Raw genomic sequence first — 26,792 nt, forward strand, 5'->3', positions numbered from 1 at the left:
AGAGCTCAACTGTTAACTGAAAGGTTGGCAGTTGGAACTCACTAGTGGCTCCATGGGAGAAAGACCTGTTGATGTGCTCCCATAAAGATTATAGCCTAGAGAACACTATGGGGCAGTTCTACTGTCATTTGAGTTTGCTATGAGTCAAAATAAACTCAACAGCACACAACAGGAACAACAGCAATCTTTTATAAAATAACTATAAGTCAGAATTCAGGTTTGTTTCTCTCCCTTGTTCCCCCATAGCATCAAGCTAGATTCTAATGAACACTAGATAAATATCTATTCATTTCTTTCCTTTCCCAATAAACATTTATTAAGCAGTTATGCTATGCTAGGCAGGTGCCTTAGTGGCGTAGTAGTTAAGAGCTCAGCTGCCAGCCAAACGGTTGACAACTCAAAGCCACCAGTGGCTCTGAGGGAGAAAGATGCAGTAGTCTGCTTCTGCAAAGACTTACAGCCTTGGAAACCCTATGGGGCAGTTCTACTCCATGCTGCAGGGTCGCTATGAGTCAAAATCGACACGATGGCAACAGGTTTTTTACTGGTATATTCCAGGCAAGGAGGGTATAAACAACTTAGTATCACCTTTAAAGGAACTCAAAGTCTTAAGGGGAAGTCAAGTGAATAAATACAATGGAATATGGTAAGTGTTGTGAAAAGAGTATCAGAGTATGGGGACATAAGGGAAAAGTGCTCAACTGAGGGCTTAAAAAAATCAGGGTAAACTACATGGATGGTTTGAGGAATTAGGTAAAGAAGAGAGAGGATGGAATCCCCCAGGCCAACAGAGCATCAAGAATGAAAAATTTGGGAAAATAAGGATATGACAAGTCAGAGAGCAGCAAGCAGCTTATAAACTATAATGGTTAACATAACATAAACAGATAAAAGCAGAGCTGCCGTGCTTGAATTGGGGTTGGGAAACACAGGCCCTACTCACTCTCTGACCTTACTTTTCCTCTATGGATTTCCTAAAGTGCTTTCTGAGAACTCAATTTGAAAAACCTCATGAGGCATTTTTGTTGGTTGTTGCTCCTTAGATAAAAGGGAATTGCTTTCAGAGAAGAAAGTAGAAAGATAAGAAGAGTTAAGATAGTGTAGAAGCCTAAAGCCCAGGCTCCAAAAAACCAAAACCTGTCACCCTGGAGTTGATTTCCACTCATAGCAACCCTATAGGACAGAGTAGAACTGCCCCATAGGGTTTCCAAGGAGTGGCTGGTGGATTTGAACTGCCAACCTTTTGGGTAGCAACCAAGCTTTTAAGCTCAATTTAAATAACATACATAAGTCATATTAAATATGTTCTAAGCAGGGAATGACATGATCATATTTTAATTTTAGCAAGATTACTAGATTGTCATAGTAGAGAATTGACTGGAAGGTGACAGCTTGATAAGGAAATCACTATGTTTAGAGGTTTGCTTTTTTTTTTTTTTAAATATTCTGGGAGGAGGGGTGGGGAAGAGCCTATACCAATAAAGAAGTAGCTGATTAGAAAAGGGAACGTGGATTCCAAACCAAGTTGGGAAATGCAATTAACTGGTGCTAGTATTGGGATTAGATGTGATATTAGAGTTGAAATAACACAAGACAAAAATCTTTGGTTACACCCAACAAATTACAGACCACTAAACTATCTGGAAAAAAAGGAGGAGGAATTTTAGGCAAAGATGATGAGTTTAGTTTTAATCATGTATATTTCTGAGGTACCTTATGATATTCAGAAAGCAGTTGAACATATGGGTCTGGAACCTGGGAGAGGTATTGAGGTTACAAAAGTATATTTGGCAGTAATTAGCAATGGTCGAAGTCACAGAAGTGCATGAAGTCAATAAAAGAAAGTATAGAGTAAGAAGAGGAGAGCTGAGGAATCAACCCTATGCACAGAGAAATGTAAGGAGACGAGAAGTTCAACGGAAAAGCACAGGTCATGATGGGAGAAGCAACAGAAAGGATACACTGAGGGAACTGTCTCAACTGGTGTTTCTGAAGTTGACAGATCACTGGGTTAAGAGATGGCTTTATCTTTTTAAAGATGGGGACGCATGAGCATATTTAAATGCAAAAGGAACATACTCAGAAAAAATATATAAAAAACAAGGAATTGAATATTAAGGAAAAGGGAGGTGACTGATGGTGGAATGTCTTTGAGAAATTTAGACGATGCAATCCACTCTAATTAGAGGAAGGGAGGCAGTGACTACAAAAGGTCACATAATCTGAAAAGTAAGGGACAGAAATAAAAATGTTCTCCCAATGGCCTCATTTTTTTTTTTTCTGTGAAGATAAAACTTATTTTATGAACTCACAATAGGTAAATATTTCTCAAAAGAGACTTCATAAGCACAGATCATAAAGGGAAAGATTAATAAATACTAATACATTAAAATAAAAATGTTCTGTGGACAAAGATACAGCAAAAAGTGAGGGAAGAAAATACATACTGATAAAATATATTTATAACAGAGAAGATTCTAGTTTCCACTTAGGATATAGAAATCTGTAAAGAGTATCGCTCCCACCCTTACTACTAGAAAAAGCTGAATGATATACAAAATCAAGCATTGAGCTGAGTTTTCACAGCAACCAAGTAGTCTGAAATCTAAGGAAAGACAAATGCCTCCTTAGAGCAGAGGATAGGAGGAAGAGGCGTTAGGACCCAAACAAGTTGGTAATAAGAATTCGGCCAAAATATTGAATGAATTACCAAGAATTGGGCTAGCATGAGAGCATAAAGTTTTTGAGTACAAAAACGCTAGTTTGTACCCATTAACAAGTTCTTCTCCATAGATTCACCAGCTGTCTCTGAGAAGTGTTGGGAGCAAAGTGGGAATCTGGAGAAAGCATCCCTTGGTGACCTAGGTCTGCATGAGGGGAGCAGTAGCCATTGCAGGAAAAGTACAAAGCACCACTGAGATCCTCTTCCCTACAGAAGAGAAATTGGAAGCTGCTGGGGGAAGGGCTTGGGAGGAAGGGCAGTAGACCCTGTTGCCAACAGGACACAGACAAAAACCCTTTGCAATTAGGGAAACAAAGGAGGGGAAGAAAACTTTTTTAGGACCAGTCCAGTAGAGACCCTCTACTGCTAGGAGAAGGACCTGATCACTAAGAAATTACCACCTTGAAGATCCAGGATCACAAAGCTTACCTGTATTAGTTTCCCAACAAAGTACTGCAAACTGGATGGCTTAAAACAATAGAAATTCATACTCTCACAGTTCTGGAGGCTACAAGTCCCAGATCAAGGTGTCGGCAAGATAATGCTCTCTCCAAAACCTCCAGAAGACAATCTTTCCTAACCTCTTCTAGCTTCTCGTAGCTCCAGGCACTCCTTGGCTTGTGACTGCATAACTCTAATCTTTGCTCGCATCTTCATATTCATTCTTCCCTCTGTGTCTGTGTCTATGTCTCTTCTCTTCTAATAAGGACACAAGTCATATTGTGTTAGGACTCATCGTAAATTGAATTGATTCCCCCCCAAAAATGTGTCAATTTGGTTAGGTCATGATTCCCAGTATTGCATGGTTGTCCTCCATTTTGTGATTTTCCTCTGTGTGGTATAAATCATAATCTCTGCCTGTGGCTAAAGAGGATTAGAGTGGAATGTAATGCACTCCGGTCACATTCCTGATCCAATGTAAAGGGAGTTTCCCTGGGGTGTGGCCTGCCCCACCTTTTATCTTACAAGAGATGAAAGGAAAGGGATGCAAGCAGAGAATGGAGGACCTCATATCACCAAGAAGCAGTGCTGGGAGAAAAGTGCATCCTTTTGACGTGGGGTTCCTGCTCGGAAAATCTTCTAGTCCACGGTAGGATTAATGACAAAGACCTTACTCCAGAGCCGACAGAGAGAGAAAGCCTTCCCCTGGAGCTGACGTCCTGAATTTGAACTTCTAGCCTACTAGACTGTGAGAAAATAAATTTCTCTTTGTTAAAGCCATTCACTCATAGTATTTCTGTTACAGCAGCACTAGATGACTAAGACAGGATTTGGTACCGAGAGAGTAGGGTGCTGCTCTCACACATACCTAAAATGTGGAAGCGGTTTTGAAACTGCGAATGCGGTTTTGAATCTGTGAATGCATAGAAGACTCAGAAGAAGTGAGGAGAACTGTTAACACTGGAGAAGGTGCAGATGGTGAGAAACAGCAGCAGAACAAGGAGACCAGCAGCAGCTGCAGCAGCAGCAGCAAACTGGCAGCAGCAGAACAAGGAGACCAGCGTCAGACAGTGCTGGAGCCCACACACAGAGCAAGAGAGCCAAGTGCCTGTGCACAAGAGGATTCCTGACAGAGTTGGGTAGCTCCAGGCACTTGTCAGTGGAGCTACTGAGCTTTGGGACATTTGCTCCAGCAGGGCAGATGTGGATGTGAGGCCCAAGGGCCAAGAAGACAAGGAACACAGGAAGCCAAGTTGTCTCAGTGTCTAAAGGTATGGCCAGGGTCTCTAGGATTTTAAAGGGTGGAGCCATAGCCTCTGGCATTTCTAAGGGTGGAGTTGCCATTCAAATGGACTAGAAGAATGGTGCGTCTAAAGCCGAGGGAGCAGAGTTGCTATCCCAGTGTACCTGGAAGGTGGAGCTGATGCCCAGGGCTGAGGGGCCTCCACTCAGAATCCAGAGAGTGTGGCCAATACCTACAGTCTGGAGGGCAGGTCTATTGCGTAAATGGTCTCAGAGAATAGAGGATTATTTTCAAAGCTTTGAGGGCTAATGTAATGTGTTCTGCTGATTTACTTGGTACCTCTTATCTCTTCTTTCCCTCCAGTTTCTCGCATTTTTAATGGAAATGTCTATCTTGTGACTGTTCTGCCATTGTACCTTTGGAAGCAGATAACTTGTATTCTAGGTTTCACGGATGAAGAAGAATTTTTAGATTTTGGACTTGAAGTTGATTTAAGACTTTTGCTATGATATGATGAGGTGAATGTGTCTTACATGTAGCAAGGACATGAATTTTGGGGGGCCAAAGAGTGGAATGTCATGGATTGAACTGTGTCCCCTCTCCCCAAATATGTGTGAATTTAGTTAGGCCATGATTCCCAGTATTGTGTAGTTGTCCTCCATTTTGTGATTTTCCTGTGTGTTATAAATCATAATCTCTGCCCGTGGTTAAAGAGGATTAGAGCGGGACGTAATACTCTTGCTAAGGTCACATCTCTGATCCAACGTAAAGGGCGTTTCCCTGGGGTGTGGCCTGCACCACCTTTTATCTTACAAGATATAAAAGGACAGGGAAGCAAGCAGAGTGGGGGACCTCATACCACCAAGAAAGTAGTGCTAGGAGCAGAGCATGTGCTTTGGACCTAGGATTCCTGCGAGGAGAAGCTCCTAGTCCTGGGGAAGATTGATGACAAGGGCCTCCCTCCACAGCCGACAGAGAGAGAGAAAGCCTTCCCCTGGAGCTGACACCCCGAATTTGGACTTCTAGCTGACTAGACTGTGAGAAAAAAAATTTTTCTTTGTTAAAGCCATCTACTTGTGGTATTTCTGTAATAGTAACACTAGATGACTAAGACATGTTCCTAGCCTCTTCTAGCTCCTGGTAGCTCCAGAAACTCCTTGGCTTGTGACTGCATAGCTCTAATCTCTGCTCCCATCTTCATATGCATTCTTCTCTCTGTGTCTATGTCTCTTCTCTTCTAATAAGGACATCAGTCATACTGGATTAGGACTTGCCCTATATGACCTGAACTCATGTTGATTACATCTGTAAAGGCCCTATTTCCAGATAAGGTTATATTCATAGCTTCTGGCCATTAGAACTTCAGTGTATCTTTTGAGGGGAAATAAGTGAACCCATACCACTGCTATAATGAAAGCTGAAAAAGAACAATAGAGACAGCCTCTGCCTCCTTTCACCAGACCAGCAAGCACCAAGAAATTAGTAGCAGCAGGGAGGGGGAAGGGAACATAAAAGCAGGAACCTACAAACATGCCAAAGCCCAACAAGCAAAACAAAACCAAAAAGCACCCATATACACCATTTTCCAATTACTGAGAGCAAAAGATGAAGCAAAAATCTTGAGGACAACCAGAGCAAAAAGGCAAATTACATATAGAGTACCAAAGAAAAGAATTATAGTTGAATTCTTGTTAGAAACTGTGGAAGCCAGAAGGCAATGGAGCAACATCTTTAAAGTGGTGAAAGAGAAAAAAGCCTGTCAACCCGGAATCTATGCAAAGCAAAAATAACTTCCAAAATTTATGGCAAAATAATAACTTTCTTTCATACTAAAATTTATAAAATTTATTATTAGCAGACCTGCAATGCAAGAAATGTTAAAGTTCTTCAAGAATGAGATACCCGAGACAAACTTGGATATACACAAAGAAATGAAGAGCACTGTAAGTGGTATAAGGGAAAGCAAATGTTAAAATCTTTTTTTTTTTTTTTGCTTTTAATTACTATAAAAGATAATTGTCTAGGGTAGAGGTTGGCAAACTTTTTTTCTGTTAAGGACCAGATTATATATATTCAGACTGTGTGGTCCATACAGTCTTGGTCACAACTACTCAACTCTGCTGTTATAGTGTGAAAGCAACCATAAACAAAATTAAAAAAAAAAAACAAACCCTTTGCCATCGAGTAGATTCCAACTCATAGAGAACCTATAGGACAGGGTAGAACTGATCCATAGGGTTTCCAAAGAGCCCCTGGTGGATTCAAACTTTTTATTAGCAGCTATAGCTCTTAATGACTACACCACCAGGGTTTCCAAAAGCAACCACATACAATACATGAACAAATGGGCATGACTGTGTTGCAATGAAACTTTATTTGCAAAAATAGCTGGTAGGCTGGATTTGGTCTGCAGGTTTTTTTTTTTTTTTGATGGTTGCCAATTCCTAGTCTACAGCAAAAATAGTAACAATGCATGGTATGCTCATAGCATATAAAAAAGAGCAATGACATTTCAACAATAGCAAAGGGATGAGAGGAAGGAATGGTGAATATGTTGTATAGCTCTCATACTAAAAGTGTGCTACCCCACTTTGGAACAAGTAGAAAATCACTTTGGTGAGTGGTGTCTGGGGTCTTGAACACTAGCAAGTGGCCATCTAAGATGCATCCACTGGTCTCAACCCACTTGGAGCTAAGGAGAATGAAGAACACCAAAGACACAAGGAAATTAGGAGTCCAAGAGACAGAAAGGATCACATAAATCAGAGACTACATCAGCCTGAGATCAGAACAACTAGGTGGTGCCTGGCTATAACCGATGACTGCCCTGACAGGGAATACAACAGAGAATCCCTGATGGAGCAGGTAAGCAGTGGGATGAAGACCTCAAATTCTCATAAAAAACCAGACTTAATGGTCTGACTGAGACTGGAGGGACCCTGGAGGGCATGGTCCCCAGATCTTCTGTTAGCCTAAGACTGGAACCATTCCCAAAGCCAACTCTTCAGACAGGGATTGGACTGGAGTATAAGATAGAAAATGATACCAGCGAGGAGTGAGCTTCTTGGCTCAAGTAGACACAAGAGCTACGTGGGCAGCTCCTGTCTGGAGGGGAGGAGAGAAGGCAGAGGGGGACAGAATCTGGCTGAACGGACATGGGAAATAACAGGGTGGAGAGGAGTGTGCTATCTCATTAGGGGGAGAGCAACTAAACTAGGAGTACATAGCAAAGTGTATATAAATTTTTGCATGAGAGACTAACTTGATTTGCAAACTTTCACTTAAAGCACAATAAAATTTTTTTTTAAAGTGTGCTACACAATTACACCACTAAAAATATCATATCATTTGAAAGTAGACTTAAATTAATAGAAAGGTTATCTGGCAGAAACCCTGGTGGTGTAGTGGTAAATGCTATGGCTGTTAACCAAAAGGTCAGCAGTTCAAATCCACCAGGCACTCCTTGGAACTCTGTGGGGCAGTTCTACTCTGTCCTATAGGGTTACTGTGAGTCAGAATCAACTCAACGGCAACCGGTACGGGTATGGTAGTGTCTAGGGTAACCACTAATACATTTTTTTTTAAAAAAGTATATCAATAATGGAGATAAAATGGAATAACAAAAAATATAATTCATCCAAAAGTAGAGGAAAAATAACTAAATCAGACGGAACAAATAGAAAGAAACTAGCTAGATGTTTGTTTTCAATCCAATCACATTAATAATTATATGTAAATCTAAATAGTCTAAACACACCAATTAAAAATGATTAACAGCTTTGTCTTTTAACATATAAGAAAGCAAAAGCAGGCTGTATGCTTTACAGCTATATTTAAATATAATGACATAGGTTAAATATAAAAGAATGGAAAATATATACAATGAAAACATTAATCAAAAGAAAGCTGAAATGGATATATTAGTATCAGACAAAAGAGATTTAGAATCAAGGAATATTACCAGAGACACTATATAATGATAAAACAATTAATTCACCTAGAATACATAACAATCCTAACAAGTCTAACCTAACAATAAAGCTTCGTAATAGATAAAGAAAAGGTGGTAAGAACTGAAATGAGAAATAGATAAATCTACAATTATGCTTAGAGACTTCAACACTCCTCTGTCAGTAGTTGATAGAACAAGTAGAAAATCGACTATACGGAAGACCTAAATGACATCACCAACAACTTGACCTAATTGACATTTATGAAACAATTCACTCAACCATAGCAAATTCATACTTTCATTCAAAATAAAAGTAAAATGCAATGGAACATTCATTAAGATAGGTTGTATACTAAGTCATAAAACAAACCTTAACAAATTTAAAACAACTGAAGTCATGCCAAGTACACTTTCTGACCGTAACAAAATTAAATGAGAAGCCAATAACAGAAAGATATGTGGAAAAATTAAACATCAATCAAAAAAGAAGTCACAAGGAAAATTTTATATATATATATATATATATATGTATATATATATATATAAATTCAATCAAAATGGAATCACTAGTGCTTTTATAGATGGTTTTATGGGTGTGGAACATGCATTCCCCAATATCCAAATAAACCAACAAAATGTTGGGCCTCCTGCCTAGTTTTGGGAGTAGGCAGCAACAGCAACATATTCTTGGTTGCTTGTGGAATGTCACAGGTAGCTTCTGCTCAAGTTATTTCCAAGAATTTCACCATTTGGGCAGGGCCCTGGATTTTTTCTGGATTTATTAACCCACCTCCGTTGGACATGTGGGCCACCACTGTTTTGAAATCAACACTAGCCTGTTCTTCTGTGTTCGATATTAACATAATATTCTCAATGTAAAAAAAATTTTTTTTTTTTTTAATGTATCATTACACATGAGACCTGCACCAAGTTTAATTCTCTTCTAACCAAACTCTGACAATAAGCCAATGAATTCAAGTAATCCTGTGGCAACATGGTGAAAGTAAATGGGATCATTCCCACATGAAAGCAAACTGCAGCTGGTTCTTTTCCAAGATTGGGATCAAGAAAAGGGTATTTGCAAGCTCAATCACAAAATAAAGGTCTCCTTTGCCCTGCTGTGTTCTTTGCACCATCGATACCATGTCTGGAACAGCTGAAGTCACAGGTGGCACTACTTTATTTAGGCCTCCATAGTATACTGTCAGCCTCCGTGACCCATTTGTCATTTCCATGGGCCATATGGGCTGCTATGGAAAGAATTTTTTGGCACCAAGACTCCATCCTTTCACATGTCTTTAATCAAAGCAGTGATCTCCTTTTGTCTAGGTATCCTATATTGTTTCAAATTAACAACCAGAGTGGGTTCAGAAATTCTAATGGTTCCCACTTAGCATATCCAATCAATACTGGCCTATGGGCAGACTTACATGCTGTCAGTTTTACTAATCAGGTAGAGGCAGGATTACTCAATTAGACATAATACCTACACCAATAAATATTCAGGTAAGAGATGCAACTACTTCATACAAGATCAGTTTAAATCTTTCAAATTTCGTTCAAACTTTCACTTTAGTCCCATCAACTGCTGCATCCCCGTATTCCCCCAGACTAACCTTAGGCCCCTTCGAGATTTTATTGACAGGTTTTGGGATTACAGTTCATTGGGCTCCTGTGTCCAGGAGCCCCCAATAGGTCTCTTTCCCACCCCCAGGCCATTTCACCGATACATGTGCATATGGCCTCGGGTCCCCTGTTGGGGGCCGAACCAGAAGACCCTGGACCCCTTGTAAATCCTTACCTTGATTGACTAGCTGAGCCTCTGCTTCAAAAGGTCTCAGGTGGGACTTCCCAAATTCTTCCTGACTGGGGTAAACAGAATGGACTTGTTTAGGCCTCTTTGATGTTGGAAAGCACTCTGGGAATTTAAAGGGCACATTAGAGTAGGACATATTGATGCCCATCAGAAGAACCTCCCTTCCTGGATTGGAAGGTAATTGGAATCAGCAAGTGGACCTGTTGTTATGCCCACTTGAGGTGGCTAAATTGGGTCCATGAAATAAATGGACATGGAGGTGCTGCAGCAATGCAGAGAGGGACTGAATCTAGACACATCCCTCTTGCACCCTCTGAGGCACAAAATGGCAATAAGGACTGCTTTGTCTGCTAGCAAGAAAGACAGAGGTTGCAGATAGCTATGGGGCAGATTCCCTGGGGGGAAGGCCTTGCACATAGCTGGCAAGTTGATTATATTGGACAATGACATTGGTCACACCAGGTGGCTACAAATGGGTCCTCACAGTAATAGATACTTACTCTGGTCCTGGCTTTGCATGAGCCCTGGTTGCTCAGTGTTTAAAGTGCTCAGCTGCTGACCAAAAGGTCGGCGGCTCAAACCTACTACGGGTTCTGCAGGAGAAAGATGTGGCAGTCTGCTTCTGTAAAGATTTTCAACTTTGGAAACCCTCTGGGGCAGTTCTATTCTGTCCTTTAGGGTCACTATCAGCTGGAATTGACTTGCCAGCATGGTTTTTTTTTTTTTGGAGGGGGGGGGATTTTGCATATCCCTTGACAGGTACAAATGCCAAAAACACTAGTAAGGGATTGGAACAAAAGATATTGTACCAATTTGGGACACTGAGTTAGATTTCATCATATCAAGGAACATACTTCACAGCCCACAGGGTGCAGCAGTGGGCCAAGAAGCATCATATTAAATGGACAGACCAAGTTGCACACCACCCTCAGAGCAATGGTTTGATGGAACATTGGAATGGGAAATTGAAACATTTGTTAACTAAATGGGAGAAATAAAGCCATGAAGGGCTGACTCACACACCTTCATGAGAATGTGCTCACACTTAACATGTGGGGCGCAAAGGGGGGATCACCACAAGACTGATTCCTACACTCCTCTGGGGAACCTGGGGAAAAGGGGCTGGGAGATGATGCGGGTGCCACTGTTCAGTTCTTGCCACATTACCTAAAATTGCTTTTTCCTGCCGAATGCTGCAACCCATGGATTAGGGATTCAGCTGCAGGTGTTGGAAGCAGGGGTGATCCCTAAGCAACAGACTAACTATATCCCTGAACCTGTACACCAGAATTACCAGGGTCCTGATGGAATGGATTGTACTTTCCCCTCGTGTGGCAAAATAAGCATTGAAAATAAATACTGCCATATTGCCTAGTGGTCAAGATAGCCCACTAGTGTTTTATCTATGTAACCCTACCTGACATGGATGGGAGTGAACTGAAGGGGAGGCACTTACTAGACTGGTTTTGTTACCAGCAATCTGGACTGGCACAGAAGCTAAACCTGATATCCCTTCCCAAGGTGAAAAAGTTTGGGTAAAAATGAATGACAAATGCAAGGAGAAATAACAGCTGAAGGTAAAGGAAGGAATAAATGGGTTATGCAGTGGGGGAAATCTCATACTATGCTGATACCTTGAGAGAAACTCAGCAAAGGAATATTATCTTAGCTAAATTTTATCAGAGGCCAGAGAGAGTGAAGCCGAGATGACTTCTGGAGTACTTGACCAGGTCAGATTGATACCTGTAACAGACCTGAACAGCTGGTACTTGAGTAACCTCACCCTGAGGACTCTTTGCCCTACTGAAGGACTAATTATTAATGACTGTTTTAGACTGGTAGAATGATTGGGGAGGGGAGTTGACCCTTCAAGTATGAACTGGCCGATATCTAGAAGAGCCAAGGGGTGGCCTGCAGTGCAATGAATTACTTAATATGGCCTTCTAGCCATAGTCTTTGTAATTACCACCAAATGATTAAGTGGGACTATGCAAATGAGGTGCTTGTGGCCCACCAAGGGAATTAGATAGCTTGCTAATAATGTAAGTAAGGTGCATGGCACCCTCCTGGGAGTGGGGCCATGCAAATAAGGGACCTTAACGAAGGGATTGGTAGGTTCTGCAGTCCCATTAGGCTTAAAGGGAGGCACAGAGAGGTACAAAAAGGAGCTGCAACATGGAAGACAGCAAGAGACAGTGGCACAACAGTAGCAAGAGCGATAGTGGCCAGGAACCAGGAGACCTGCACGAGGCAGCTTCAGTGGGGCTTGCCAACCTAGGGAGCTAAGAGTTAGTTATAACACTTGCTTGAGAAGGCCCCCATCAGGGCCCTGCAGCACAAGGCCCCCAGCAGAGGCCAGCAGCAGAGGGCAAGAAGAAGCTGTCCTGACCAAGGAACCACATCCTGAGTTGTTCCTGTTACTTCCAAGTTGATCCCCAGTTATACCCCTTTACTTCCCCAAGAAAACACTTAACTCTAGTATAGTTCATGAGTTCTGTGTACATTGCAGTGAATTACTGAACCCAAAGATGGGAGGGAGAGTACTGAGGGGAGGGGCAGTAGTTGATGTTAGAGATGATGGAGTGGTACAGCAATTTGGAAAAGCTGAACATTTGGGACATCTTTAACCTCAACCTCATAGGAACCAGCTTTGTGCTGACTCTTACGAAAGAAAGTATTCATTTACCAAGAAATATTTAAGAGTCTCAACTTCATTAGTAATCAGGGAAATGTGAATTGAAACCAAATGAGGCATAATTACAAAACAATAAACAAAAAAAGCTTCAAAAAAAATCAAACACTTATTAAGATTTAGAACAATTACTTTCATACAATGCTGGTTGTAAAACACAATAGAAAATGATTTGGTAACATCAAGCAAAGTTGAAAAGGCATATATACTTTATGTTCAGCAATTTGATGTGTAAGTATATATTCTAGAGAAACTCTTGAAGGTATATAGAAGAGGAGAATTACAAGAATGTTTATAACTGTAGAGTAAAGAATTAGCCTTCTCCAAAGATAGACCTGGCTTCTGTCCTCATCAACTGGACAGTGATTTCTAGAAAGAGTGCCTTTGTTTACTTTAGGGCCTTGGGCCATACCAAACAGTTTAACAATGTGATTTATGAGGAAGGCTTTGGGCCATGTAGTATATACTCTACCTCTAGAGGAGCTGGAGGCTAAAGGTCAGCAACACAAGCAGTCAACTACGTCTACGTGATCAAGCCCAATAAAAACTCTGGACATAAGGCTTGGGTAAGCTTTCCTGGTTGACAATGTTCCATGTGTATTACCACTCATTTCCAGGAAAGTAGCACTACCCACAACTCCACTAGAAAGGGCAACCAGAAGCTCCATACTTAGACTGTCCCTGGATTCTGTCCTATGTGCTTTTTTCCGTGGTTGATTTTCATCTGTATCCTTTAGCTATAATAAATCACTATCATGAGTTCTAGGAGTTTTCAGTGAGGTCTGTGAATCCTTATAAAATATTAAAACTAAGGGTAGTGTTGGGGACCCAGAAACTTGCAGTTGGTGCCAGAAATGAGGGTGGTCTTGTGAATTGTTCCCTACCCTTTGCAGTTAGTGTCAGAAGTAAGGGGACCATGTACCCCCTAATACTGGAATAATAAATTCACTTGAAATAACAGGGTAACTGTACATCAATAAGAAAATAGATATATATATTGTGGTATATTCATTCTACATAGCAGTGGAGGTGAATAAATCTTAGTTCCACGTATTAACATAGATAAACCATATAAAGTATTGAGAAAAAGAGAGAGTTGAAGGCTGCGGGGGGGGGGGGCAGAAGAGAGAGGGAAGGAGGAAGGAAGAGAGCAAAGAGAGTTGTTAGCGCACTTATAAAAAATTGTAAAACATGAAAAATTGTATAGTTCTATATCGCTTGGGGCATATAACACATGAAATACCATTACAGGTACATGATAAACTCTAAAATCAGAATAGTTTTAATATCTAGGAGGTAGGAAGGACATGAGGGAATGCCATCAGGGAGGGGACCACAGGGGCTCTCAACTGTATTGGGACTGTTTTATTTCATAAACTTGATAATACATACAATATGTCTCCTGTGTTTTTCTTTATATCTTTTGATATGCTCTACATCTTCAAAATGAATTCAATTAACTAAAAAAAGGCAGTCTTGTATTCAGAGGAAATGCAAAAGAAGTGGGGCAGTAGGTTTGAGAAGAAAGAAGGAGCTTTTAGCTAGCCTTTATGAGGACTGGGCAAGGAACACAGGCGCATATGTGAGCAGCTGTAAGGGTTCAGCTGGGCCTGGAGATCACAGATTTAAGAGGGTTTCAGTCTGTCTAGCTATGCAGCTTTCTCCAGAAGCATTCAACAGCCTGGTGGAGAAAAAGAAACTTTAGCTGACACAGTGTTGGGTGAATGAATGAACAAATGCGTTGGTGATACAGCTAACGTAATGAGAGGAAAAGGGTGAAGCCAAGAATATAATACCAATAAATTAACTGAAGTGGACTAAGGCCTCTAGGCTTGGTTAGGAGGTCATTAAAGATAAAAATACATAACGTATTGGGAAACGAATGAAGGATTTCATTTTAAGCGATGAGAAGTTTCAGGATACAGGCATGTAGTAAATGGGTAGCTGAAATGGAGTGGTGTTCACTGTCAATGGAGGCAATAAATCAAACTATGCATCAAGAATGTTAAATGGGTTTTCCCATGGAAAATCACCCAGGATAGAAAATCACCTAGGTGCCAAAGGAAGATTATGTGCCTGGTGGAAAAATCTGAAGGGACCAGAAATTTGGTCAAAGAGCATGATAAGAACAGGTAAAAGTATAGTATAGTCAGGCATCTGTAATCTTAAATGAAGCCTTAACATTTTAGGGGTCCTCTTTTAATTCTAGGAAAATAGGAACCCTGCTTCCAGGCTCTGTGGTACATGGACAGTACATTAGAGTAGTCATCAGGGAAGCAGGTACTCTCAGGAGAATGCTAGGTTTCCATTCAGACAAAGAGACAAACTGGAACATTCTATGAAGAGTTGGGAGGTGGAGACTTTGTTTTTCATAGAAACAGAGGATCAAGGGGGATATTATGTAAAAATTTAAAAGTGATAAGGGCAGAGGGAGATTGAGCCATGGCCACCTAAGCCCATAGCAAAAGAGGGGTGATGAAGTGGGCAAGGATAGATGACAAGAGGTACTTGTGGTTTTGATGGATGGACAGGATGACAGGGATGCGAAACATGGTGGGATTAACTGAACTTGGGTTCTAAATAGGCCTCCAGTTAAAGATGTTTCCTGGCCTGTGCAGACTGAGTTCCAGGCAGGAAGCATTGAAAGCTTGAAGCTACTATCCATCTGTGGCTTTAGTTTCTATTTACAAAGAGTCATTTGATATGAAGCACTAAATGTTACTATTTCCTACCCATCTCAAAAGGGGTAGGAAAAGAAAAAGGATAGCAAGTCGTCTCTTTTATGCTGCTGGTGTTGCCTTTCAGTAGATATACCACTCGACTTAAGCAGTTCATGTCAGTGCTTCAAACATTCTGAAGCCTAGACATCACTTTAGTAAACCAGATATAATGTATGATGCCAAATCACTTATACACCTTCTGAACACCTGGAATCTGTAAGGTGGAGTGTGATGGGCAGAGCTTCTAACTTAGTAAGACCTAAGGATCATCTGAATGTTCTATCATACCATAAAGAAGTGAAAACAGGGATATGATCCTAATGGAAATTTGCTTCTGCCTGCTCTGCTCCTTTCACCTCATTGCAAAATCAGACTACTTCGAAGGCTACCATCATTGTAGGACAAATATGCTCAGAATTCTAAAACCAGCCCTCAATTTTCAGAAAAAAGTAATTTATTTTGATTTTGTATCATTCAAAAGTAATACTAAAATAATAATAATAATTTTTTTTTTTAAAGTTTCAGGAAAAAGGTCCCATTTGGGGAAAACAGCATGGATTGGCAAATTGGATATTCTACCTGAAAGTAAGTAGTCATGCATGTATTTAAAGTCAAAGGCACTGTTGGCTGCTCAAGAGGTCCCCTGACCAGGCAGGGGATAACTCCCATCAGAGCAGTGGATGAGTGTATGTGAGGCAATGTTTTTGTCCAGCAAAACCAACTGTCTCAAGAGACAATTGAATTCTCCAGGCCATCAGTATGGCTTTGCTACCAACATTAAATTCAGTTGGGACCTGCTTTGTCACAGCGGAATAAAGATGAGAGATGTCAGGGTTCCAGTCTGATCAGAAGTCCAGCTGCAGGGACTCAGCATTGAATAATCCAGCAACTCCTCCCTCGTGTTCACCAGGAGGAAGCAGCACTGATATGAGACAGATATAGAAGACCTATAAATTTAGCAAGACCAAAAAATCAATGATTTTTTAAGGCTTTGTCACTCAAAATGCGATCCCTGGATCAGCAGCATCTGCACCACCTGGGTGCTTGTCAGAAATGCAGAACAATGGGCCACACTCAGATCTACTAAATTAGAATCTGCATTTTAGCACAGGAGATTCCCATGTACATTCAAGCTTGAGAAGCACCACCAAGCATCATCAAGATTCCAAGCACATAATTGAGAGAGGGAATTCCACCAGGTAAAAAGCCAGTATCAGCTGAAGCCTCACGTCATTTAGCCAGACTTTGTAAGAGGGATGCCAGGAGCTATCATGGGTTCCAGCCTGGACCATGCTTTTTCTAGCCTTTGGCTCATGTCTTACCCTCAGCACCTTGAGTCTGCCCAGGATCTCATAATCTGGGTTCTCTGCCTGGAGTCTTTAACAACCGTCCACAAGTTGCCCTGTTTGTGATGGACTCTGTCATTGACCAGCCCTAAACCAACCTAGATTCTGTCTCCAGCTTTTACTCCCTTTCACCTTTGCTCTTTCCAGCCTCAGCTCTGATGCCTCCCTTTTGAAAATCCACTCTGTTCCTGAAAGAGTCAGATCAAGGTACCTGTGGGTCTAAATAGAGCCAGTTCATGGTATGAAAAACTTTGGAAGGTGTTGGAGCTTGGTGAGGACAGTTACATGTCAGCGTACAAAAAAAATTAGGCATCAAAAGCAAGATTGTTTTGCTGTCATTGCTAGGTGCCATTGAGTCAGTTCCAAATCATAGTGACCCTATGCATAAAAGAACAAAATACTGCCCAATCTTGGACCAGCCCCACCATTCTGTTACGCTTGAACTCATTCTTGCAGACACTGTGTCAATCCATTCCATTGAGAGTGTTCCTCTTTTTCACTGACCCTCTATTTTACCAAGCATGATGCCCTTTTCCATGGACTGGTCCTTCCTGATAACGTATTCAAAGTGTGTGAGACGAAGTCTCACCATCTGTGCTTCTGAGGAACTTTCTCGCCGTACTTCTTCCAAGGCATATATATTCATTCTTCTGGCAGTCCATGGTATATTCAATATTGTTTGCCAACACCATAATTCAAACGCATCAACTCTTTGTGGTATTCTTTATTCATGGCCCAGATTTCACATGCATATGAGGTGATTGAAAACATAATGGCTTGGGTTAGGCATACTTAGTCCTTAAAGTGACCTCTTTGCTTTACAACACGTTAAAGAGATCTTATGCAGCAGATTTGCCTGATGCAATGCATCCTTTGATTTATTGACTGTTGCTTCCATGGACATTGATTTTGGGCCCAAGTAAAATGAAATCCTCGACAACTTCAATATTTTCTCCATTTACCATTATGTTGTTTATTGGTCCAGTTGTGAGGATATTTGCTTTCTTTATGTTAAGGTGTAACCCATACTGAAGCCTGCAGGTCTTTCATCTTCATCAGTAAGTGCTTCAAGTCCTCTTTACTTTCAGCAAGCAAGGTTGTTTCACCTGCATATTGAAGGTTGTTAGTGAATCTTCCTCCAATCCTGATGCCATGTTTTCATATAGTTCAGCTTCTCTGATTATTTGCTCAGCATGCAGATTGAATAAGTATGGTGAAAAAATACATCCTTGATGCACACCTTTCCTAATTTTAAACCATGCAGTATTCCCTTGTTCTGTTCGAACAACTGCCTCTTGAACTATGTACAGGTTCCTCATGAGCACAATTAAGTGTTCTAAAACTCCCATTCTTTGTAGTGTTATCCATAATCTGTCATGATTCACACAGTCAAGTGCCTTTGCATAGTCAATAAAACACAGGTAAACATCTTTCTGGTATTCTCTGCTTTCAGCCAAGATCCACCTGACTTTAGCAATGATATCCTTTGTTCCACACCCTCTTCTGAATCTGGCTTGAATTTCTGGTAGTTCTTGTCAATGTTCTGCTGCAACAGCTTTTGAATAATCTTCAGCAAAATTTTACTTGTGGGTGATTTTAATGATATTGTTCAGTAATTTCCACATGCCGTTGGATCGCCTTTCTTTGGAATGAGCACAAATACGGATCTCTTCCAGTTGGTTGGCCAGGTAGCTGTCTTCCAAATTTCTTGGCATACGTGAGTGAGCACTTCCAGTGCTGCATTCATTTGTTGAAACATCTCAATTGATATTGCATCAAATCCTGGAGCCTTCTTTTTCATCACTTCCTTCAGTGCAGCTTGGATTTCTTCCTTCAGTACCATTGGTTCTTGATCATATGCTACTTCCTGAAGTGGTTGAACATTGACCAGTTCTTTTTGGTACAGTGACTCTGTGTATTCCTTCCATCTTCTTTTGATGCTTCCTGCATAGTTCAATTTTATGCCAATAGAATTCCTCAATATTGCAAATTGAGGTTTGAATTTTCTCTTCAGTTCTTTCAGCTTGAGAAAAGCCAAGTGTGTTCTTCCCTTTTGGCTTTTTAACTCTAGGTCTTTGCACATTTCATTATAATACTTTCTTTTGTCTTCTTGTGCCACCCTTTGAAATCTTCTCTTCAGCTCTTTTACTTCATCATTTCTTCCTTTCGCTAGCTACTCTATGTTCAAGAGCAAGTTTTAGAGTCTCTTCTGAGATCCATTTTGGCCTTTTCTTTCTTTCCTGTCTTTTTAATGACCTTTTGCTTTCTTCATGTATGATGCCCTTGATGTCCTCCAAAACTTGTCTGGTCTTTGGTCACTAGTGTTCAATGCATCAAATCTATTCTTGATATGGTCTCCAAATTCAGATAGGATATATTCATGGTTGTATTTTGGCTCTCAAGGACTTGTTCTAATTTTCTTCAGCTTCAACCTGAGCTTGCATATGAGCAATTGAAAATTTGTTCCACAGTTAGCCCCTGGTCTTGTACTGACTGATGATATTGAGCTTTTCCATTGTCTTTTTCCACAGAGGTAGTCAATTTGATTCCTGTATATTCCATCTGGAGAGGTCCATGTGTATAGTGGCTGTTTATGTTGTTGAAAAAAGATATTGGCAATGAAGAAGTTGTTGGTCTTGCAAAATTCTATTATGTCACCTATGGTGTTGTTTCTATCACCAGGGCCATATTTTCCAACTACTGATCCTTCTTTGTTTCCAGCTTTTGAATTCTAATCACCAGTAATTATCAATGCATCTTGATTGCATGTTTGATCAATTTCACACTGCTTAAGTTGGTAAAATCTTTAATTTCCTTATCTTTGGCATCAGTGGTTGGTGCATAAATTTTAAAAATAGTCATATTAACTAATCTTCCTTATAGGCATATGGATATTATTCTAAGACTGACAGCACTGTACTTCAGCATAGTTCTTGAAATGTTCTTTTTGACAATGAATGTAACACCATTCCTCTTCAAGCTGACATTCCTGGCATAGTAGGCCACATGATTGATTCAAAATGGCCAATACCAGTCCATTTCAGCTTACTAATGCCTAGGATGTCAATCTTTATGCATTCCAGTACATTTTTGATTCCTGGATTCATAGTTCATACATTCCACATTCCTATCATTAATGGATGTTTGCAGTTGTTTCTTCTCATTTTGAATCATGCCACATCAGCAAATGAAGGTTCCAAAAGCTTGGCTCCATCCATGCCATTAAGGTCTACTCTACTTTGAGGAGGCAGGTATTCCCCAGTTCCCCAGTTATATTTTGAGTGCCTTACAACCTGAGGGGTTTATCTGCCAGTGCTATATCAGACAATGTTCCATTGCTATTCATAAGGTTTTCACTGGCTAGTTTTTTTTTTTTTTTTTTCCCAGAAGTAGACTGCCAGGTCCTTCTTCCTAGTCTGTGTTAGTCTGGAAGCTCAGCTGAAATCTGTCCACAATGAGTGACTTTGCTAGTATTTGAAATACTGGTGGCATAGCTTCCAGCATCACAGCAATATGTAAGCCATCAGAGTGTGACAAACTGACAGATGTCTAGCATACAGCAATACACTGAAAACCTCTGAACTGTGGATTTTAGAGTACACAGCAGTTCAAACTCTTCTGACATGTGGCAACAGAGAAGGAGAGAGGGAGAAAGAAGTAGAAACAAGACAGGAAAATTAAGTCAATAAAATATAATTGTCCAGCACTTCATAATTCCCCCCCTTCTTATAAATACTAAAGAAAAGGAGGCTTTACTGATATCTTCCATGATTTGCACAGAGTTTTATCTCCAAAACTGCTTCTGAAATTCATTTTAACAAACAATAGCCACAATTTTCTAAGTACTTATTATGTGCCAGGTCCTTTGTTATCACTTTGTATTATAAATTTAATCTGCATAACAAATTTATGAAGTAAGTCCAGGTTTACAGGTGAAGCATTAAAGGTTAAAAAGTAATTTGTGCCAGGACCCACTTAGTAATTGGAAAAAACGGTATGTGAACTTGAGTTTCTCTGATTCCACTGCCCTCTCTCTGTTCCATAGAACACCCATGTTGCAATCTCACTGTCTTAGTCATTTAGTGCTGCTATAACAGAAATACCACAAGTGGATGGCTTTAACAAACAGAAATTTATTCTATCACAATCTATTAGGCTAAAAGTCCAAATTCAAGGTGCCAGCTCCAGGGGATGATTTTCTTGCTCTGTCGGCTCTGAAGGAAAGTCCTTGTCATCAATCTTCTCCTGGACTAGGAGCTTCTCAGCACAGGGACTCCTGAGTCCAAAGAAGGTGCTATTCTCTTGGCTCTTGTTTCTTGGTGGTATGAGGTCCCCAGCTCTCTGCTTGCTTTCCTTTCCTTTTGTCTCTTGTAAGATAAAAGGTGATACAAGCCACAACCCACGGAAACTCCCTTTACATTGCATCAGGGATGTGACTAAGTAAGGGTGTTACATTCCACCCTAATCCTCTTTAACATAATCTAATCTTGTCTCATTAACTACAGGCAGAGATTAGGGTTTACAACACATAGGAAAATTACATCAATCACAAAATGGAGGACAAACATACAATACTGGGAATCATGGCCTAACCAAGTTGCCGTATGCTTTTTGAGGACACAATTCAATCCATGACACTCACCATAGAAAAAATTTCAAAATTTTAATTATCCCTTAATAAATTAGGACAGAGGGGTAGAGAGAAAGGTGGGAGGTTGACAGGACACGTTTATTTTATTTATGTTGTCCTTATTTACAAGGAATGACAGTTAAGCACTTGGCTGCTAACCAAAAGGTTGGCAGTTTGAATCCACTTAGTAGTTCTGCAGAAGAAAGACCTGGTGATCTGCTTCATAAAGATTACAGCCAAGAAAACCCTATGGGGCAGTTCCAGAACTCTGTCGCATAGGGTGCTATAAGTCAGACCAACCCTTTTTCTTAAAAGTAGAACATCTGGAAAATCTATAATCTATCAATACAGCAATTAATATCCTAATACCATAACCCACAGGCAGGAAAGAGAAAACCAGGTCATAATAGATAGTTTCATAATTCTATTTACAGTATCTTGTCCAAACAAGACACATCCATCTCTGGGTCTTTAATTTGGTCCTAACGTGAATATACTTTCAACAGACAAGCCGGCAGGAAAATAATCAACAATAAAAATTCAAAACTATTAAAGTTTGAAAATAGAATCTAATGATTGAACATATCTAATTCTCCAGACCCAGCCTTCTGGTTATTTAATAAAAGGCTATTATTTCTTTCCTTTGCTTCTCTGAATCATAGAACTCCCTTTTGGAGCTCACAATTCCACTTAAGAAATAATTCCAAATCACGAGTATCAAATGATGATTAAAGGTAGCAAAATCTTGATGTTCAAAAGACAGAGCACAAAGCAGCAACACAGAAATCACAGTTCAATAAGCAAAGAACTGTGCCTTTGGTTCCCTGTAAATCAGAGCTCAGGCCCTTGCTCACTTGCTTCAAATTTTAATGAAAAGAATGTTGGTCTCTGCCATATAAAGTGAAAGAGAGGCTGTGTCAATCCCTGTGACAAAGCACCTTTAATCCTGAGAACTCAGATGGCCTTGTCTCAGTACTAGGTCAGATCTGAACCAGAATTTAAATAGCTTCCAACAGTGATCTGGCATCCTCAGTGGGAGCACTTGGACCAAGTTTAGAAATATAGATAATCAACCATTTGACTTGTTGGATTTTGTACTACATCAGTCAGCAAATAGGGTAGCATCCTAAACACCCTTGATTTAAGTAAACTAGTGATCACCTCATTTAAGAAATGAGAACAATGAGACCCAATGGCCAAAGAGAAGTGCTCCACGTACCCAGCTGATTAGTGGCCAAGTTGGGGTCGAAGAGAAGATGTTTTGTTTTGTTGGGGGCTTTTTACCCTTCTCTTCAGAATGTGGTGCAATTGATTCTTCTTACATGTCATCCAAAGGACAGAAAACTTTCATTGGCTCTTCCAGAAAAGACAAATTTCATGGTAACCTTCTATAAATACTATGTGACACATTGAATTTTGCTTACTTAACAGAAACTTGTAAAATCTGGTCTTGAGTTTCAAACTTATTTTTGCAATTGCTATCACACAGAAAATGGTACCAGAGGGTTATAGAGCAGTTTACTGGAAGCTTAGAGATTTTTTAAATGCCCTTCCTGGCCATCTTCTAAAACAACTAAGTAAAAGACATGCTTAAGATGATTGTCTTTTTTCTATTACTTCTATACAAATAAACTGTATATTCCAAATGTAATAACTCCTAGCAGCCCACCTCAAGCCTAACTCAAGAAGCAGGGATATACAGGAAAAAAAAAAAAAAAAGTAACTTGACTGGAGGTTGATTGTTTTTCCACATGGACAAAAGAAGAAGACTTCTGAGTAAGTGCTACCTCAGCAGTGTCAAATATTTCAAAATCCCTAGGAACATTGTCACACACGTACACCCAGGAGACATTAAATATCATGTGCTTTATCAAAACTAAAGCAAAGCTTTTATTATATCTGCAGGACATTTCTAATATAGACATCAGAAGTTATTAATTCACAGAGCTGATTGAATTCTTTATGATGATATATTTAAGGTTTAAATTAGTATTGACCAAATTATCTTTAGATTCTGATAATAAATTGCTAATTTTCTTCTGAAATTTAAAGTTTCAAAGTAAGCTAGTAACAAATTTAACTAAAATTTTATCTTCAGTTTTTTATTATGACAAGCAAGACTAAATGTATACGTGCGATTATTTTAATTTCAGTTTAGCTCTCTAGATAAGTTCAAAAAGAGTGCCTGGGGTTACTTACAATGAGTATGCTATGGCATAACTAAATTTTCTCATTCATACTGTCTTCTGGATATGAATAATGCATCTTAGTATCTTTCACTACAAGCAGTTCCCTAACTCTCCGATATGTACACAATCATGAATTCTACATTAAAACATTTACCCAATAAAACTATACTGCAGTGAGAGTAAGAGTAAACAATATGTAAAATTTGTTTTTACATTCTGTCCTAGCCAGAATGCTAGTGTTCAGTCCTCAATTAGCATAATCAACACTCACCCACTCTCACTTTTTAGCACTTAAAAATCTCTGATTCTTTTTTCCTTAGTAAACTACTCTGAGTATTTCTTCTCCAGGGTTTGTTCCCTTGTCTGGCAAGGTACTACACTTGCTTTTGTTTGACTATTTCCTGTTGTTTTGGTGCCCTTTTACTTTTTGACTTTATGTTAGTCTAGTATGCATACCTGAATCCCTCTCACATGGCACTTACTATTATAATTCAGCATGGGACAGGCTGTCTAGTAAAATAGTTGAGAGGTAGTTATGGATCCAGACTGCCTGTGTCAAATGATCATTAAAGCTAGTAAAATTGTGAACTCGGACAATTTACTGAAACACACTGTCCTTTAATTGTTTTTTTCATATATAAATTGGGGAAATGGTAATATCTGCCTAATGAATTGTGGAAAGAATTAGGTAAATTAATATATGAAAAAATTTAAGTATGCCATCTTAGCCAAGATGGACCTACTCAAAAGTACACTTCTTGCTGAATAGAAGCAAATATAAAGACCAGGCTACCTAGGACTCTGAAAAGTAAAGAAAAGCAGAAAAATTGTGTAAAGGAATTAAAACTTAGAGAAATAAATCATATGGGGTAATGTTTTTTCTCTTTTGCTTTGCTTGTCATCTTGACCCAAGGACAGGTATCATTTGATACTTTGACATGGGCCATAAAACAAACTTTGGCAAATTTAATAGAATTGAAATCATATGAAGGGTGTTCTCAAACTATAATGGTATTAAACTAAAATTCAATAACAATAATATATCTGGAAAATAAAAGTATTGGGGATTTAGGAAACACACTCCTATATAACCACCAGGTCAAAGGTGAAATCACAAAGGTAATTAGAAAATAATTTGAATTATAAAAATGAAAATAAAGCATATCAAAAATTTGGATGCAGCTAAATACTTATAGAGTGTTCAAAACAATGATTTACGCTTCCATTCTGGGAAGCTAAAAAAAAGTTGTTGTTTTGTCCCATCAAGCCAATTCCAACTCATAGCAATCCGATATGACAAAGTAGAACTGCCTTATAGGATTTCCCAGGTTATAATCTTTATGGGAGTAGATTATCAGGTCTTTTCTCCCATGGAGCAGCTGGTGGGTTCAAACTGCTGCCTTCTGGTTAGCAGCAAGCACAAGGAAGTAAATAATAAAATGATAAAAACAATAAAAATAAATGCAGAAATCAGTACAATTAAAAATCAGAACAATTGAGAAAACCAATGAAACCAAAAGATGATTCTTAGAAAAGATCAATAAAATTCATAAACTTCTAACCAGTTACTCAAGAAGAAAAAGAGGGAAGATACAATTTACCAATATCAGGAATTAAAGAGTGAACATCACTCAGACCACAGACATTAAAATGATAATAAAGAAATATTCTTAGCCACAAAATGAAGGTAAACAGAGAAATTTAGAAAAAATTTACCAATGTCTTGAATTATGTAAAGTACCACATCTCACTCAAGAAGAAATAGATGATTTGAACAGTCCTACATCTATTACAGAAATTAAATTTATAGGTAGAAGCTACAAAGAAAACTCCAGGCCTAGATGGCTTCCCTGGTGAACTGTACTAAACACTGAAAGAACAAGTAATAACAAACCTACACAAACTCTTCCAGAAAACCGAAGGGGAGGAACCACTTCCCAACTTATTTTACAAAGGCCAGAATTACCCTGATATCAAACACAAAGACAACATAAGAAAAGAAAAATAGAGAACAATATCCCTCATAAACTTAGAAAAAAAATCATCAACCAAATATTAGCTATTAGAAAATATAATCCAACAGTATATAAAAATAAATACATCATGACCAAGAGGGGTTTATTCCAGGAATGCAAAACTGGTTCAAAATTCAATCAATTAATGTAATTCACTATATTAACAGACTAAAAAAGAAAATACTTAATGATCATCTATTTTATTTTCCTAGCGCTGTCGAAACACAAATACCACAACTGGGTGGCTTTAGAGAGCGGAAATTTATTTTCCCACAGTTCAGGAGGCTAGAAGTCCAAATTCAGGGTGTTGGTTCTAGGGGAAGGCTCTCTCTCTGACTGCTCCAGGGGAAGATCCTTACTTCTTTTAGCTCCTATAACACTGATGTTCCTTGGTGATCTACACAAGGCAGCTTCCCCTCCTCCTAACACTCCCACTGCCAATATGTGATTGTTTGTCTCTGTGTCTATCCTGCTCCTTATAACTCAGAATTGATTAGGTTAGGACACACTCTACACTGATATGGTCTTATCAACATAACAACAACAACAAAAAAAAAACCCTATCCCCAAACAAGACTACATCCACAGGAATAGAGGTTGGGATTCTATTATGGATTGAATTGTGTTCCCCCAGAACATGTGTTTCAGTGTAAAGCTCACTTTCCACAGCTGGGGAACAAAGGATAGTGCCTGAAAAAAAAAAAATCAAATATGCTAAAATAATTATCTCAGGAGATATCTGCACTGCTTCATGGGGGACATGATATTTACCTCATTTTTAAGAAATATGTACATAATGTGTGAGAGCACCCCAAAACTGCAACTTTTGCATAATTAAAAATAACTGACTCAAACCTAAATCAAAGTTCCATTTTTCTTGGATTAAACTTTGTTGTTGTTAAATGCTTTCGACTCATTTACAACCTGTAGTGACCCTATGCACAATGGAACGAAACACTGCCCAGTCCTTCACCATCTCACAATAATTTCTGTTTGAGCCCATTGTTGCAGCCACTGTATCAATCC

At 39.4% G+C, this 26,792-nt stretch overlaps 1 protein-coding gene across 13 annotated transcripts in view; it reads right to left on the minus strand.

Annotated features, from left to right (window-relative positions):
* Positions 1 to 26,792, minus strand: part of INPP4B (inositol polyphosphate-4-phosphatase type II B) — a 971,994-nt gene that overhangs the window by 484,687 nt on the left and 460,515 nt on the right. For 9 of the 13 annotated variants that reach the window (XR_010317444.1, XM_064267535.1, XM_064267539.1 and 6 more), the window contains one exon: positions 10,160 to 10,224. The exons of the other annotated variants lie outside the window; for them this stretch is intronic. The gene's annotated coding sequence lies outside the window, so the exon portion shown is untranslated. The remainder of the gene's footprint in view (positions 1 to 10,159; positions 10,225 to 26,792) is intronic. 13 annotated transcript variants of the gene reach the window in all.

Source organism: Loxodonta africana, chromosome 13 (genome assembly GCF_030014295.1).
Source record: "Loxodonta africana isolate mLoxAfr1 chromosome 13, mLoxAfr1.hap2, whole genome shotgun sequence".
NCBI lineage: Eukaryota > Metazoa > Chordata > Mammalia > Proboscidea > Elephantidae > Loxodonta > Loxodonta africana.